This window comes from Megascapheus bottae, chromosome 28 (assembly GCF_031878675.1).
Source record: "Megascapheus bottae isolate mThoBot1 chromosome 28, mThoBot2.hap1, whole genome shotgun sequence".
NCBI lineage: Eukaryota > Metazoa > Chordata > Mammalia > Rodentia > Geomyidae > Megascapheus > Megascapheus bottae.
The window spans coordinates 9,038,536-9,055,838 of record NC_143536.1 but is presented as its reverse complement, the minus strand read 5'-3'; positions in this window follow the sequence as shown (position 1 = coordinate 9,055,838).

The window sequence follows — 17,303 nt, the reverse complement described above, 5'->3', positions numbered from 1 at the left end:
CTATACCCATCATAAATGTTAACATTTTCTTTTTTATATCTGCTATTTTAATTTTTTTGCTGATTCTAGGGCTGGAAATCAGGACCTAGGCTATTCCTGAGCCTCTGGTTAGTACTCTACCTCTTGAGCCACAGTGCCTCTTCCAGTTTCTAAGTTGTTAATTGGAGATAAAAGGCTCATGGGGGGCTGGATAAAAGTCTCACAGCCTAGTGGTAGAGTGCTTGCCTTGCATGCATGAAGACCGGGGTTCAATTCCTTGGTACCACATACATAGGAAAAAAAAAAAGGTGCTGTGGCTCAAGTGGTAGAGCTCTAGCCTTGAGAAAGGCCAAGGACAGTGGTCAGGCCCTGAGTTCAATCCCAGGACTCGCACACACAAAAAAAGTGAGTTCTGCCAGACACGGGGGTACACACCTGTAATCCCAGCCAGCGCCCAGGAGGCTGAGGCATAAACATCTCAAGTTCCAGGGTTACATAGCAAGACCCTGTCTCAAAAAAAAAAAAAAAAAAAAGCATTTATTGACCCTTAGGGTTTATTCAGCTCAGTGGATCTGATTTAAATATCAAAAGGTCTCTGTGTATTGTTGAGATTGCTGCTTCCAGTGCCTTCTTGAGCCCTTCTCTCCCCAGCCTCCAGGGAGCTCACCTGAGTCGTCCTTCTCCCTTCCCTCCTCCCCTGAAACCCTGGTTGGCTGGGTACAGGGATATGCAAATGAGAAGTCCCTCCCCATCAGCGGAGGGAAAGGTCAAACCTTAGGGTTGAGAAGAAAGAAGCAGATAGATGATTCTGGGGAAGCCTGGCCACCTGGCTTGCTGAGAGCTAGCCACTCTGTCTCCCTTGTTGACACCTCCTGTCCCCGTGTCACCTACAAAGCAGGGAAAAAAAAAATCCATCCTCTGTTGAACCCTGGTGGCCCAGTCTCCTGGGTGTGAAGATCCCAGCTTGCGGCCTCTGGCTGCTGCCTAGTCATGAGAGGCAGATGTTATCAACATCTGGAGCCCAAGGTCTCCAGCTGGTGCCCAGGCCTGGGAGGAGGCAGACCCCACCTGTCACTCACCTGGACAGGGGCCACCTCCACCCCACAGGAGGGCCCCCAGTCCCCAACCCAGGGCTCCCAGGCTTCTCCTAGAGAAGTGGGAGGCCGCTGCCTGCCAGGGAGGGACTTCAAAGGCTCTCTTAATCCCTGTGACATTTTCTGACACAGGAGTTTGCTTTTTTTATTCTGCAGATCAAAGCCTAGAGCTTTATAAATAACCCTCATAAAAGCCAAGGGGCTTGTAAAGTAAAACAATAAGTCACAAGGAGTGTGAGCTTTTGAGGGCAGGAGAGAGGAACCCACCCCTGCTTGGTTCTACCGGATATCCAACCTTTAACACCCCCCCCCCGCCCCCCTATAATGAGGTAGAAGGCCCTGTGGAGGGGCAGGGGACTAGGATCTGCTGGGCTATGGCTGGGCCCTGAGGCTCCTTTCCCACTTCCTTTCCCCGCTCCATATGCGTCCTACAGCTAGCCCTTCACCTTTCATTCATAAAGTCATTTCTTCACTTGTTCAATTAGTCAATCAACAGTTGCTGTGCAAGACCCCTGGCTGAGGACGAATCTTTTTTTTCTGAGTGTGTGTGTGTGTGTGTGTGTGTGTACTGGAGTTTGGATTCCGGGCCTGGCTGCTCTCCCTGAGCTTTTATTTCTACCATTTGAGTTCTGCTTCCAGCTTTTTGGGGGGTGGTTAATTGGAAATGTTTCACGGACCTTCTTGTCCAGGCTGGCTTCGAACTGCAATCCTCAGATCTCAACATCTTAAGTAGCTAGGATGACAGGCATGAGCCAAGAATGCGCTTTGAGGTTATGGGGTTAGAATCACAAGGAAGCCACTTGTTTGAATGGGGATTTCCCGCAAATCTCCTAACTCCTCTAGACCTAAGTTTTCTCATCTTCAGATCAGAAGTACACAGTCAGGGCCTCGTGTTTCATGTCTGTAATCCTAGCTACTCAGGAGAACATCAGCCTTGAATGGAAAAAAGGCTAAAAAGTAGTGCCAGGCCCTGCATTCAAGCCTCAGTACCAACACAAAAACACAGAGATATGGTTACATCCTTAAGGGGCATGGCTTGGGGCAAAGGCTCAGAGTGTAGCATATGACTATATGAAAATCAGTAATCAATGGTGGTGGCCTCTGAGCGGGCAGGGGGCTTCTTTTCTTCACATACATGCACACACACACACACACACACACACACACACACACACACACACACACACAAACACACACCCCAACCCCTTCTGCAGGACCCAAACTGGGAGTGGATTTGGGGTCACTGCTTGAACTGGATTTAGCCATGCAACACCAGGGTGAAGGATTTGGGCTAGGATCCACCCCAGGTCTGGCTGTGCTTCAGCTGCTATTGGCATCCCAGAGAGCATCCCAGAGCCCACTTCTCCCTGGCAGCATCTAGCTGCCCTAGGCCATTCACCCTACAAGCATATTAGCAGCTAGCACTGAGACCCTGGCTTTGTGCAGTGAAGCATAGGACATTCAAATTCACCTGCTGTCCTTAAGCCACCAGCTCCCCATTCTCTGCAGAGCATTCTGCTGCAGAATGGGTCAGCCACGAAACCCACAGATTATGAGCCCCAATACCTGAAGACTTACTGAATGGGCACTCTGTGCTGGGTGCCACAGCCCTGAGGCAAGCCAGATAAGCAGGCACTTTTGTGTCCCCAGAGAATCAAATGATAGTGACATGTCAAGTCCGTGAGAGAACTTCCTGGCAGATGTGACCATTCATTCATTCACTCACTCATCCATTCATTCAATCTGTAGCACTAGAACTTGAACTCAGGACTTCATGCTTGTTAAGCAGGTATTCTGCCACTTAACATTTTTTTTCTTTTTTGCTGCAATTATTTTTCAGATAGGATCTCACCTTTTTTTTGCCCTAGGCCTTGATTTTCCTATCTATAGGCTCCTGCATAGCTGGGATCATAGGAACTCCCTTCTATGCTTAGCTTTGTTTGTTGAAATGAAGGTCTTACTAACGTTTTGCCCAGGCTGACTTTGAGTCTCCATCCTTTCATCTCTGACTTCTGAGTAGCTGGGACTACAGGCACTGCCTCCACACCTGGCCCCCTTGTGCAGTGTGAGAAGGCACATGGGTAGACTCAGAAGGATCCTGTGACTCCCTGACAATCTGAAGATCGTGGTTCAAAGCCAGCCCAGGCACTAAAGTCTGTGAGACTCTTATCTCCAATTAACCACCAGAAAACTAGAAGTGGCATTGAGAAGAAGAAGAAGAGGAAGAGGAAGAGGAGGAAGAAGAAGAAGAAGAAGGAGGAGGAGGAGGAGGAGGAAGAGGAGGAGGAAGAGGAGGAGGAAGAATAAGTGATAAAAGCAGCAGTAGTTGGGAGTGGAGCTGTGGCTTACAGCATCCAGACCCTGGGTTCAAGTGCATGTTCACACACGCACACGCACGCACACACACACATACACATACACACACACATACACATACACATACACAGCCTAGTATAGTAAATGGGAGCTGTTCTCTGGAGTCTTTCCAGAGCCCCCAGGGTTTGCACTCTGCACCCTTGGGTTTGTCTCCCCATGGGGGAGCCTCACACTTGGCTATAGTGGACAAGTTCCGCCTCTGAAACCTGTTGCAGCCTGGCCTCCCAGTGCCCTCATTAGGGGCAGGAGCCTGGCAGCAGGATGTGTAAGGTTGCCCCATGTGGATGCTGGCTCCTGATTCTTGATGGGGGTCCTCTGTGAAGACACTTGGGGGACAGACGTGCATGCTTTAACTAAAGTTAGACCCCAAAGGCACTTCCTGGCTGCAAGGGCTACAAACATAAGTGTTCCCCCAAACACACACACCCCAACCCCATTCCCAGTCAAGCCTGGGACATGCTGAGCTATTAACTTATCTGAAGGCAATGTTTTGGCACAGGGTCTTTAGGGTCCCAGAAGCAGGACTGGAGGTTGGCCTTCCCAGTGCCATCTCCCTTCTTCCTGAGTTGGGGATGCCAGGCTATTATTGTCTGGCACTGGGCGGGGGGAGGGGCAGAGCCTCAAGAGCTGGGGATTTGTAAGGATATCCCTTTCCCTACCCCAACATGCCAAGCCCCCAGCCCAGCTAAGCAGGACTGAAGCATCTGCTGGCTCATTTATCCCGAGCCACCCCCCCCAACACCGGCTGCCAGGTCCCTGGGGACAGTTCTGCTGTTGCCCCCATCTGATTGAAATCCAGGCCCAGTAAACACTCCATGCCCCCCATCCCAGCAAAAGTGTCCGCCTGGAACCCCGGAAATAAATAACAGCGTGTCTACAGGAGGCACAAATCTGCTGCTAATTACAGCATATCCTGATTAAATGGGGTGCATAAATAAAATATTTCAGCTCAGAAGATCAGTCTGCCAGGAAGGCTGCCTCACACAGCCCAAATGACTCTGAGCAAGTCTCTTTGGCTTCCTCTTTCTTCCTAGTGGCAAGGAACAAGGCTCTGGCTACATTTGCTGTGTGGCTTAGAGATAAATCACCCCCCTCTCTGCACTTCCCTTTTTTCACCTGTCTAGCAGGGTGTCAAGAATCACCTCCCTGCCTAGCTTATGGGTCTGTAATCAGCAATGGGAAACAACAGTGAATTTAGCACCTGGAGATTTTGGGTTTGAGCCCCAGTTTAGGATGCTGAGCTGTGCCTTGGTTTCCCCTTCTGTAAAATAGATGGGTATGAAAAGCCTGCCTAGCAGCATGTAGCCCTGCTATAGATGGTAGCAACAGCATGCATGTCCATTCTGATCATGATTGTCAGGGGGAGGGCTCTTGACAAGGCCCTCCTCCTCTATCCCTTACCTTCCCCCCTCCCCCTCCCCCAGTACCCTCCTCCCTCGGCCCAGAGCCCTGTAAGAGACCTCTGTGCTTACAGTCACAGAAGCCACCTTGTCATTTCCATCAAGCAGGGCTATAATAGAATGAGGGCCCAGGGGAGGGAAGGAGGAGGCAGAATCATCCTGGAAAAGTTTAAATCAATTAACTCCCTTCCAGAAAAACAGGCTGGGAAATGTAATGGAGAAATAATGACTTTTCTCCACAGGATTAAATGACATAGGCCAGGGCTCAGTGAGGAATCAAGAAAGCAGACTCTTGGGAGTCCTCTTTCTGATGGTTTGTACAGCCGTGGGTAAGTCTCAGTCCCTTTCCGAGCCTTAGTTTCCCCATCTGTACAAGCAGAGGGCATCAGAAATAACTAATTGATGGCATGCCTTCCAGTATTTCCTCTCCCTTGCCCACAGCTGGCATGAAGAGTGGTTTGTAACACCATTCTCACTGAATCCAGGCAGGACAGCAAAACCAATCCAATGCTGGGCACTGGTGATTCACATTTGTAATCCTAGCTACTCAGAGATTGAGATCTGAGGACCCCTGTTTGAAGCCAGCCTGGACAGGAAAAAGGAAAGTCTGTGAGATTCTTATTTCCAATGAACCAGCAAAAGGCTGAACACAGAAGTGTGGGTTCAAGTGTGAGAACACCAGCCAAGAGAGCAAAAAGCCAAGGAGAGCTTGGCGTCTTGAGTTCAAGCCACAGTATCAGCACAATAACAAGTCATGACCAGAAAAGGCATTGGATTGAGTTTTGATGTCAGTTGTCAATATTACTGGTATTATAGGCTCGGTCCATCATAGCTACAAATCAAAGATTAGTGTTCATTGAGCTGTGGGCCAAATGCCACAAATGTTTTCATGGAACATCAGAACCAGACAAAGCAGTGACTAGTAATGTTTTCCTTGTGTTAGAAAGGAGAAAAAAAAAAAACAAGGTCCAGGAAGGGGAAGGAATTGGCCCAAGGTCACACAGGTAGCAAGTGATGGCCCCAGGATTCAAGCCCATATTTTTGTCCAATTCTTCTCTTCTCTTGCTATTGGCAATCTAGGAAAAGAGAGAATCACTGTTTCTCATGCTCAGCTCTGTGCCAAATGGATCAAACAGGATCATTTTCAGGATAGAAAAACTGAGGCGGGGAGGAGACACAGATTGACCCTCTCCCTGTGGGTCATAAAGGCACGAACAGTGTCTTCACTCTGGAATCCTCAACATCCCCAGCCCAAAGCCTGGCACACACAGCAAGTGCCAGAGGATGCCAACCTTCCCGTCATCCTTTCTGGGACTCCTCAGCTGACTCCCTATCCCTTGTCCTTCACTAACCACCCTGCTCTGATTCAGTGATCTCTCTGGCTCTGCTCTTGACACCAGATGACCCTGGAGGTGGTAGGGGGACCTCTGGTTTGAGATCCAAATCTATTACTGCAGACTTTACTGTCCCAGCCCTGTTTCCCTCATCCATCTTAACTTCCACCGCTACGGAAAAAGGAGATTCTTCATCCATTGGGATCCTTTCCCATGTTGTTGTTGTTGTTGTTGTTTTTTGTCATTTTTCAACTGTATTTGACTCCCCTTGGCCAAATACTATTGGAATCCAACATGTAACCTCAGAATATTAGCCTGGAGTTCTTGCCCCAGCTAGTGACCCCCCCCCCCAAGACATTGTCTTTACTCCTCACATTCCCCAAAATACGTTTTTTTTTTTTTTCTGGTCAGTCCTGGGGCTTGAACTTAGGGCCTAGGCACTGTCCCTGAGCTGCTTTTGCTCAAGGCTAGCACTCTACCACTTGAGCCACAGTGCCACTGCTGGCTTTTTCTGTGTATGTGGTACTGAGGAATTGAACCCAGGGTGTTAGGCATGCTAGGCAAGCACTCTACCACTAAGCCACATTCCCAGACCTGAGCTTTGTTTTATTTGCTCATGTCTATATGCTACCACTTGAGCCACAGCTCTACTTCTGGTTTTAAAGGTGGTTAATTGGAGCTAAGAGTCTCACAGGCTTTCCTGCCCAGGTTGGTACTCAACCCTAATTAATTCTCAGAGTAGTTAGGATGACAGGCATAAGCCACCAGTTCCCAACCCCAGACAGACTTTGGTTGCTTTTTTAAAAAAATTTTGAGAGAGGGTTCTATTCTGGGCCTTGAACTCTAGGCCTGGGTGCTGTTCTGGAGTCCTACCACTTGAGACGCAGCACTATTTCCAGCATTTTCTGAGTAGTTGATTGGATATGAGTCTCCTGGCTTTGAACCACGACCCTCAGATTTCAGCCTCCTGAGTAGCCAGTATTACAGGTATGAGCCACAGTGCCTGGCTAAGAATTGCTCATTAAAAAAAAATTCATCATTGGGCCGGGAGTTTGGCCTAGTGGTAGAGTGCCTACCTAGCATGCATGAAGACCCGGGTTCCATTCCTCGGTACCACATACATAGGGAAAGGCCGGAAGTGGTGCTGAGGCTCAACTGGTAGAGCTCTAGCTTTGAGAAATCCCAAGGACAGCGCTTAGTCCCTGAGCTCAAGCCCAGGACTGGCAAAAAAAAAATCATCTTGGAAATATTCTGACTTACAGCGAAGTTGAAAGCTGTTTATAACAAACACTTTCAAACCCAGCTCCCCTCTGGGGTTTACCATTAACATTTTACTAGACTGGCTTTATGGAAGGAGGTACCTTCCCTGGGTCTGCAAATCCCACAACTGGGAGAGGGATGTGCTGGGGTGCCGGAGCTCTCCTGGGAAAGGCTGATTGATGCATTCCTACAGGCTACACCAGCCACCAAGGATAAACAGACCACTGTCTTTTGGGGCTCACCGTAAGGGTGAGGTCATGGGTGGACAGGTGGACACTTAGAAAGGTTGATCCTCTGCCTCAGAGTAGATAAAGCTGATGGTGAGGCAGCACCATGGCATTTGATACCAGGCAAAAGGGATTCACATAGCCATACTTGGAAGCGGATACCTTGCTATGCTCCCAGAAGCCATTTCCATGGCCAGGGGGCTTAGATTTCAGCTAGGAGCTGGCTGTCTCTGTCCATACCCATTGTTGCCACCCTCCAACATTTGGACTTACCCCACTGTCCACCCACCCCCACTCACCCTTGGTCCTCTGAGCTACCTCAGGCTCTTTAGAGGCCTCATCATCTCTCATGAGATGGAGTCTAGCTTGGTTCAACAAGCTAGGCTGCTCTACACCCTACCTATACACAGTGAAAAAACCCCAGAGCTTTGCCCTTCCTGACCCAAGCTCATGAGATAGTTTTCCATCTTGGGAAGTTAGGTGGATCTAACAGTGAAAAGCTGGGGAAACAAATTCAACTAAAGCCGTGTGTGTGTGTGTGTGTGTGTGTGTGTGTGTGTGTGTGTGTGTGTGTGTGTGTATGTATGTATGTGTATGTATATGTGTCCTTGGGCTTGAATGCAGAGCCTGGGTGCTATCCCTGAACTTTGTACTTGGCTAGTGTTCTACCACTTTGAGCCACAGTGCCATTTCCAGCTTTGGGGTAGTTAATTGAAGCCAAGAATCTCTTCTTTCTTTCTTTCTTTCTTTCTTTCTTTCTTTCTTTCTTTCTTTCTTTCTTTCTTTCCTGCCATTGAACCACAATCCTCCTATCTCAGCCGCCTGACCTAGCTAGGACTACAAGTGTAAGCCATCAATGCCTGGCTATCAATGACTGAAACTTTCTTTTTTCTTTTTTTTCTTTTTGCCAGTCCTGAGGCTTGAACTGAGGATCTGGGCATTGTCCTTGATCTTTCTCAAGGCTAACATTCTACCACTTGAGCCACAGCATCACTTCTAGCTTTTTCTGTATATGTGATACCCAAGAGTCAAGCCCAGGGCTTCGTGCATGCTAGGCAAGCACTCTACCACTAGGCCAAACTCCCGGCCCTGAGAAGTAGTTTCTCTATAGAATCCAGGCTGGCGGGAGCTGGGTGTTTGGTAGAATGCTTACCTCAAATGCATGAAGACCTGGGTTTGAGTCCTTGATAGCACATATATAGAAAAAAGCTGGAAGTGGTGCTGAGGCTCAAGTGGTAGAGCTCTAGCCTTGAGAAAAGTCCAAGGACAATGCTCAGGCCCTAAGTTAAAGACAGGACTGGTTAAAAAAAAAAAAAAAAAAAAGAATCCACGCTGGCCTCAAGTTCTTGATCTTTCTTCCTTAGCTTCTCCCATGGTACAATTACAGGCATGTGCTACCACACCTAACTTTGGTAAATCTTTTTTTAAAACTTATTAAAGAATCCAGTAACATTGATTTTTACATCATATTTCAAATGACGTATTTAACAGACAAATATTCAAGTAGGGAATCACTATATACAATCACTGGCACTTAGATTTTAGAACATAATTAAAATTAGGCAGAGGGTTTGTATGTCATATATACATATTAATCTATATAACATTATGTCTATAGAGTCATAAGTTTTTATGTCTATGTAGTTGTATTTATATTTCCAGTACCATGTCCATAGCATTGGGTATGCAAATATTGAGTCCTCGCTCTTATACTGTTTGGATCTAATAGCCATATATTAAGGATACCATGGGCCTTTTGTTCCTTTGGTCTTGACTTGTCTCACTCAACATGATTTGCTCTAGATTCATCCATTTCCTTGCAAATGCCATTATTTTATCTTGTCTGTTGGCTATGTAGAATTCCATTGTGTGTATATATATATATATATATATATACACACATACATATCACATTTTCTGTATCCATTTATCCGTAGTAGGGCATCTGGATTGTTTCCATCGCCGGTTATTGTGGTAAATCTTTATTGGCATTTCCATGTATGTAGCCCAGTTGTATGGTAAGCTTGTGGAATTTTCACTTTCTTTTTTTTTTTTAAGAAGGAAGAAAGGCCAGGGCTCAATGTGGGGAACTACTTCTATAGAATCAAATAGCTAGTGGTACATTCAAGATTTATACCCCAAAAGTTTCTCATTTCTTTCTACTCCAGTGGGGTATCTGCCAGAACCTATAGTAAGAGAAATATAAACCATTCTATCACACAGTGTGTGTGCCTGTTTGTGTCTGTGTATGTATCTCAGAGTTGAAATTCAGGGCCTTGAACTTGTTAGGCAAATGCTCTACCCCTTGATCCATGCCTTCAACCCTTATTCATACCATTTTACAGAACAGAAAGTTGAGGCTCAGCCAGGCCTTTCCTGGAGTTAAAGCTTGGAAAACTTGGCTCAGACCCAAGGCTTTAGAATCAAGCCCAGGGAACCAGGCTGGAAGCAGGGACCTTGCATGACGATGACAGAGAGCTCAATCAATGCTATCTCTCCTGGCCATGCCTGACCAGACATTGATTTCTAGCACCGTTGTTAACTCCCTGTTTATGTAACGCCTGAACTTTGCACAACTGAACCGTTTAATGTGCAGAAGAGGGGCCTGTTGCCATGAAAACCAGGCAGCACGTGACAGCCAGGATGTGGCCAGATCCCTGTTTTATTGGTCTGGGTGGAATGTATTTTAACCTTGATAAGTCAATAACTTTTTTTTGGGGGGGTACAAAAAGAGAATTGCCAGGAAGGCTTAGGAGAGCCTGGGAGGCCTTATGGGCCTTTCCAGGTCAGAAGGGTGGAGTTGGGGGAGAAGAGGGAGGGCACTGGCTTTAATCCCCTGGAAATCTCCCTGTCACTCAGCCTGGGAAACCCCAACACAGCTGTCCAGAGCTGACCTTGAGGTTGGGCTGAAGGGGGGACCACCTTCCCCCTCCAGAAAAGTTGGAAGCACTCCCTCTGAAGTAGAAATCTACCAGGGTTCAAACCCCTAACTCATCCACTTTGAGGCTTCTGTGTGACCTTGAGCCAGGCCAGGGATACCAGCCTCTCGATCCACATGCTTAACAAGACCAGTGATTTCTTTTTGTGGGCTGTGCCAAGCTTCCCAGTGAAAGCCAGGGCCATGCCAGGTCCCCAGGGGTTCCGGATGGCTATAGTACTGTCATCTGTAACCCTTCACATTAATAAACTCCGACTCTAGTCAGCAGATCCTATTAGGTTTGGGGAAGCCATGTGCCCATCTTGTCATTCTCAAGCTTGAGATGTGCAGGGCTGAAGTAAGAAGCCCCATTTTTCAGAGGAGAAAACTGAGACCCAGGGGGAAGCTGGCTTTTTTTGTCCAGAATTCCCATGATTCATGACAGTGGTGCTGGCTGAAAGAACCAAGTTTCCACATACGTAGTCCAGGCTTCTTTCAAACTCGAAGATCACAGACACAGGATTAGCCACTCCAGAAACGCTTCTTGTGCTCCACTATTCACAACCTCTCACGAAGCATTCTTGATTCTAAAGTGGGCTGGGGACCAGAATCGTGTTTAGCACAGAGCTAGCTGTGTGTGAGATGGGTTCATATGGAACTCTAAAAAACGGGGAAGTATCCTGGATTCAAGTTCTACCTTGACCCAAACTTACTTGCCCATCTCTAGGTATCCTTACTCACATGGTAAAGCAAGGGGGAAATTGAATGGTTCTTGGATTGACAGAGGTGTCTCCTAGTTTAGAGTAACCTCACTCCTACACACACTCCCCCCCCCCACACTTCTTTTAACTGCCTTCTTCCTAGATCATGCCAATATTCTCCAAGTTTATCAACAAATAAGGACCTTGAACTCCACTGTACATTGTAAGTGGGCCATGTGTTAGGGACACAGCAATAAAGAAATAAACGACTAGCTGGGTGTCAGTGGTTCACCTCTGTAATCCTAGGCACTCGGCAGCCTTAGATCTGAAGATTGCAGTTAAAAGCCAGTCTGGGCAGGAAAGTTAGTGAGACTCTTGTTTCCAATGAAAACTGGCTCAAAGTGGTAGAGCACTAGCCTTGAGCACAAAAGCTCAGGGCTAGTGCCCAGGCCTTGAGTTCAAGCCCCATGACCTACAAAAAGAAAGAAGGAAAGAAGGAAGGAAGGAAGGAAGGAAGGAAGGAAGGAAGGAAGGAAGGAAGGAAGGAAGAGAATCTTTCCCAGGGCTCAGTGTAGACAGGGTGACAGAAAATAAGTTGTCAACCCACAAGGGTTCAGAGATGCACAGTGGGGTGGTTCTCAGGGCGGGGGGGGAGGGGGAATCAGCTGCAGGTGGGGTAGTCAGGGAGGCCTTCACTGAGGAGGTGATATTTCAGCTGTGATCTGAAGTAGAATGAGCCAGCTGTGGAAAGAGCAAAAGGAAATCTGTTCCAGGGGAACGAGTATAGGTGCATCCGGTAGTGCAGAGGAGGCAGGCGTTACGAGATGGGGTGAGGGTGGGCTGTGGTCCCTGAGGCCCCCTGGTCTTCCTCAGCCCACACCATAGCATGTGCACCTGTGCTCCATCCCTCTAGGCCTGCACCCCCCCCAACTTCAAGTAGTGGGGGAGGGGCAGGTGAATGACAAGGTTACGGAGCTCCTTCTCTCCCCTTTTCTCTGGGAGAAGAATAAAGAGCTCTTTCTTTTCTGCTTATTAATAGCTCTGATTAAATTATCTCTGAAAAACCTACATCGTGTGCACCAATAGGGGCCCGGCTCCCTCCAGGCTCTGGCCTAGATTACAGCAAGCAGGGCAGGTGAGGCAACTAGAAAAGGGGTGGGGTGAGGTGGGGAGGGGAGCGGCAGCCCACACCCCTGCTAGGAGACACACCCTGCTCTGCCCTTCCCCTGTTCTCCTCCACCTCTGACTTACTTGTGCTCTTGCCATGTTCCCAGGTCCCCAACCTGGAAAGCCAGGCCTGGTGCCAGGAGTACTGTCACTTTTCCCCTCAGCCACATCCTGCCACCATCTACCCTTTCCCTGTTACCCACCCTCCCCTGGGACAGGGCACAGCTCTGGGCTGTCTCTTCTCCTGTAGGGGTCACCTTGGGGGTGCCTACAATTCCAGGAGATGATCTATGTCTGGGTCACTGCAGATCCAGCATCAGGCACAGGGCTGTGTCCAAGGGGGAGGAACTGCGGGTGGGTGGGAAAGAGTATTGGTCAGGACTCCGTGAGTGCCAGATTCTAGGACCTCTGAGTGTTGCATCTGTTGCCTGCTTCACATAGCGGGTAAACTGAGGCCCCAAGAGGCTGAGTGACATGGTTCTGATATAACAACATGGTATGTGAAGGAGATAGCCAGGAAGGCTAACCCCAGAGGAGGGAGCTTTTTCTAGCTGAACTAGGCAGGAGGATAAAGAGTCAGCTGGCCAGAGGACATTCAAGTAGTGTGTTCCTGTCCTCTGGGGCCTGGGACACAGTGGTTAGGGGGCTGTGGTCCCAGGAACTATGGCAAAGACGTCTTGATTCACTCGAATCCCATGGAGCAGAGGCACTGGTATGCCCAAGAGCAAAGGCACAAGCTGACCCAGTGACTGTCTCACAATTGTCATCCTAGTTACTCAGGGAATCGAGATTGGAAGATCGTGGAACCCGGAGGTTGGCCTAGTGGTAGAGTGCTTGCCTAGCATGCACGAAGACCCAGGTTCGATTTCTCGGTACCACATACATAGAAAAGACTGGAAATGGTGCTGTGGCTCAAGTGGCAGAGCTCTAGCTTTGAGAAAGCCCAAGGACAGCACTCACACCTTGAGTTCAAGCTCTAAGACTGGCAAAAAAAAAAATTGGAGGATCGTGGTTCAAAACCAGCCCAGGTAGAAAAGTCTGTGAGCCTCCTCTTATTTCCAGTTAACCAGCAAAACACTGGAAGTGGAGGTGTGGCTCAAATGGCAGTTACCAGTCTTGAGCAAAACAGCTAAGAGATCACACCCAGGACCAGAGTTTAAGCCCCAGCTCTAGTACCAGAAAATAAGCAAAAGGCTCTGTCTTACTGAGATGTGTACATGGGGGTAAGGTGGGTGTATAGTTGAGGGATACGTAGCAGTTCAAGGCTGAGCATCTTAGGAGGCAGGGAGAAACACTGGAAAGACAAAAGACATCTCTCCACCAGCTGCTCACTGGAGTCCCACAGACTCCCCAATTTTCAGAAAGGGAGGATTTTTGTCCAGATATTCTAACTGCCCTCCTCACCCTCCGGGCTATACTTTGAAATCAAGTGAGGACTTTTGGACCTTTTCTTTCTAATCAGTCACAGGGCTTGAACTCATGTCCTGGTTGCTGTCTTTAAGCTTCATTTGCTCAAAACTAGTCTACTACCTTAAGCCACAATGCCACTTCTAGTTTCTTGGTGGTTAACTGGAGACAGGAGTCATAGGCTTTCCTGTCCGGGCTGGCTCTGAACCACGATCCTCAAATCTCCTCCTTCTGAATATGGATTACAGGTGTGAGCCACCAGTGCCCAGCTTTTGGCTCACGAGGGAACTGAGGCTCCAGAAAAGAGAAGAAACAAATGTGTGGCCACTCAAGGTCAATTAGTGGCTGGCACAGAACACAGGGAGCTAAGGTGAGAAGCCCTGGGGTTTGGGATTCAGGCCTGTCCTTGTGTGACCTTCCCCATGGGGAAAGGGGACAGTAATACCCAGTTCAGTTCTGCATGAGAAAAGCGGGAGGTAGGACGGACTCTGAGGAACAAATAGCACTGTACACTCACCCAGCACAGAAAGACCTTACATATGGAAAGAATGCCCAAACTTTTTCAGCTGGATGGGATCCTGCTACTCACATCTCTCTTCCTCTATTGTCTCTTTCCTGCCGGGCTTTAGTTGTCACATCTTCAGCTCTGTCCCAGCCCTGAATCTGCTCTCTTCCACCTGTCCATGCCTGGGTCTACCTAAGTGAGTTGCCCTGGCAACCCATCCTGACGTCAGAGGCAGCTCTGTAGCTGGCCAAGAGGAAGCAGCTGGCAGCTGGATCACATTTCCAAGTGAAGCCTCCCCCACCCACAAGCAGAGGGAGGAGAGGGGAGGGGAAGCCATGGAGAAATGGGACAGGACACGCAGGCCCCGTGAGCTGCAAGAAACTGTGTGTGGTGCAGCCGGAAGACTTGAAACAGGGCCAGTTCCTGCCCTAGATTCCGTGCCAGGTGGCCTACTTGGGCCAGCCCTGCTGGAGGTCCCAAGTGGGTGCATCTCCCAGATTCTGAGTTAGGGGTGGATTGGCTCCAGAAACTAGGCTAAGGCCAGATTATAATCAGCACCTCCTCTCATCAGCCTCACACTCCAGGATGGAGGATGATCATTGATGTTTATTGAGCACCTACTGTGTTCATTCCATGCAATCATCCATTTCATCTTCACAACACCCCGATCAAGAAGAACCTAATCTTAACCCTGTCTTCTTAGATCACAGACAGGAATCTGAGGCACAAACCCCTGAAGATAAAGGCTGGGATCCCATCAGGACCTGTGAGGCTTGAGACATCAGAGAGATGTACAGCCTGAGCTGGGGTCTAGCTACTGCCTTGTTTTTCTGTAAGGATGCTGATGTTTCTTCTGGGAAGCTGGCTCCCCGACTTGCTTTGTGATGAACAGGTAGCAAGTAAGGAAACTGCCCCATCCAGGACCTAGTGTTGGACTTGAACTCTATCATAGCAAGGCTGGAGGCTTGGCCTAGATGGTAGAGTAACAGTCCAGCAAATGTGAGGTCCCAAGTTCAAACACTAGTAGTACCATATGAAAAAAAAATCCATTACTGCCAGAAATATGCCCTAGTACAAAATATTCATGATACTTCACATTTCTTTTCTTTTTTGTCTGTCAGTTGTGAGGCTTGAACTCAGGGCCTGGGCACTTTACCTGGGCGATTTTGCTCAAAACTAGTGCTGTACCTCTCTGAGCCACGTTGCCACTTTTGGTTTTTTGGTGGTTCATTGGAGATAAGAATCTCATGGTGATTTCTCTGCCTGGGTTGGATTCCAAATGCCTTCCTCAGATTTCAGCCTTCTGTAGGTATGAATCACCAGTACCTATGGTATTCCTCATTCCCAGCTTGAGTTTCCCCTGTGGGTGATAATACCTTAGGTAAAGAATGTACATCACTATTTAACTGTGCTAACTAGTGTTTTCATTTTGTTGTGTAATGCTGGAGTTTGAGCCCTACACATTATGGAATCACACTTCCAATTGAGCCTCACTCCCAGACCTTCTTTAATTAGTGTGTGTGTGTGTGTGTGTGTGTGTGTCCCATTTCTGGGGCTTGAATTCTGGGCATAGCACTGTCCTTGAACTTCTTTTGCTCAAGGCTAGCACTCTCCCACTTGAGCCACAGCACCACCTTGGACTTTTTCTGTTTATGTGGTCCTAAGGGATGGAATCCATGCTTCATGCATGCTATGCAAGCACTCCACCACTAAGCCCCATTCCTAACTCTATTTTTCTTGCCTTCCCCCTCCCAGTGAGCTGGGATCACTGAGGTGTAATCCTGTAGCTAGCTTGAGACCGGATAGCACTGTTTTGCTTTCGACCTTGAACTGCAGTCCTCACGATCTCTGCCTCCCGAGTTGTTAGGATTACAGGTGTGAGCCGAGGTGCTGACCCCTGTTGTAGTTGATTGCTTCCTTTTTAGGACTGGGATTGAACTCTGAACCCTACACATCTTCAACTCTCTCCTTTTTATTCCTTTCAAGGTTTCTCGTGGGATTGTTCCCAAGAGTAAGTGAAATAACGCAGATAGTACACTTAGCACAGTATCTTACCCCAAGCATAGACTCACTACACAATCGTTTTTCCATCCCTGGGGCCCTGACAAAGGGACTACAAGTACCAGCATACCCCGCGCCCATAGTCCGGGTCTCAGCCCCTCGTCCTAGACGCGCAGCATGCCGGGAGTTGCAGTCCTTGAGAGGCGGACCCCGCCTCGTCCCGGCCTAGGGGAGGAGGTTGGAGAGCCGCCCTGCCGGCCTTTGAATTTTGCCGCGAAAAGCGCGCGTGGCGGCCCCTGGCCCCGCCCCCTAATGGACGCGGCGCCGCGTCACCCTGGTAACCGCCTCTCGCCCACCGCTGATTGGCTGGAGTCGAGAGGGGCGGGCGGGGAAGGAGACGCAGCGGCGGCTGCGGGCGCTCGCGCCTGTCAGTCGGGCCGGAGCGGAGCAGCGGGCAAGAGTGTCGAGCAGGCGGCTCGACGGAGACGCTGTGCAGCGCCGGCCGGGAGAGCCGGAAAACCGGGCCCGCCGGCGGAGGGGTGAGGTACCCGGACCCGGAGACGAGGCCGAGGCCGCTGGCGCGCGCCAGGCGACACGAGGCTGCGGCCCCGAGAGTCCCCCGCCTGCCGCCCGGGGCCGTGAGCGCGTGAGAGCCCGGCGCGCGCCGCCCTGCTGCAGTCCTCGAGCGCACACGACCGGCGCGCCGACCCGCGAGCGTCCCCGCGGCCGCCCGGCGCCGCCCGGCCAGGCCCTCCCCGGGCGTGAGGCCCCCGAGGCGGCGTCCCGGCCGGTGCCTCCGCCGCCGCCGCCGCCGCGGCGCTCGCCGGCCTCCCCTCCCCCACGCCCGCGGCGCGGAGCGGCAGCGGCGAGAGGAGGAGGTGGAGCAGGAGGAGGAGGGGCCGGCGCATTCTCGCCGCTGCTCTTCGCAACCTGCG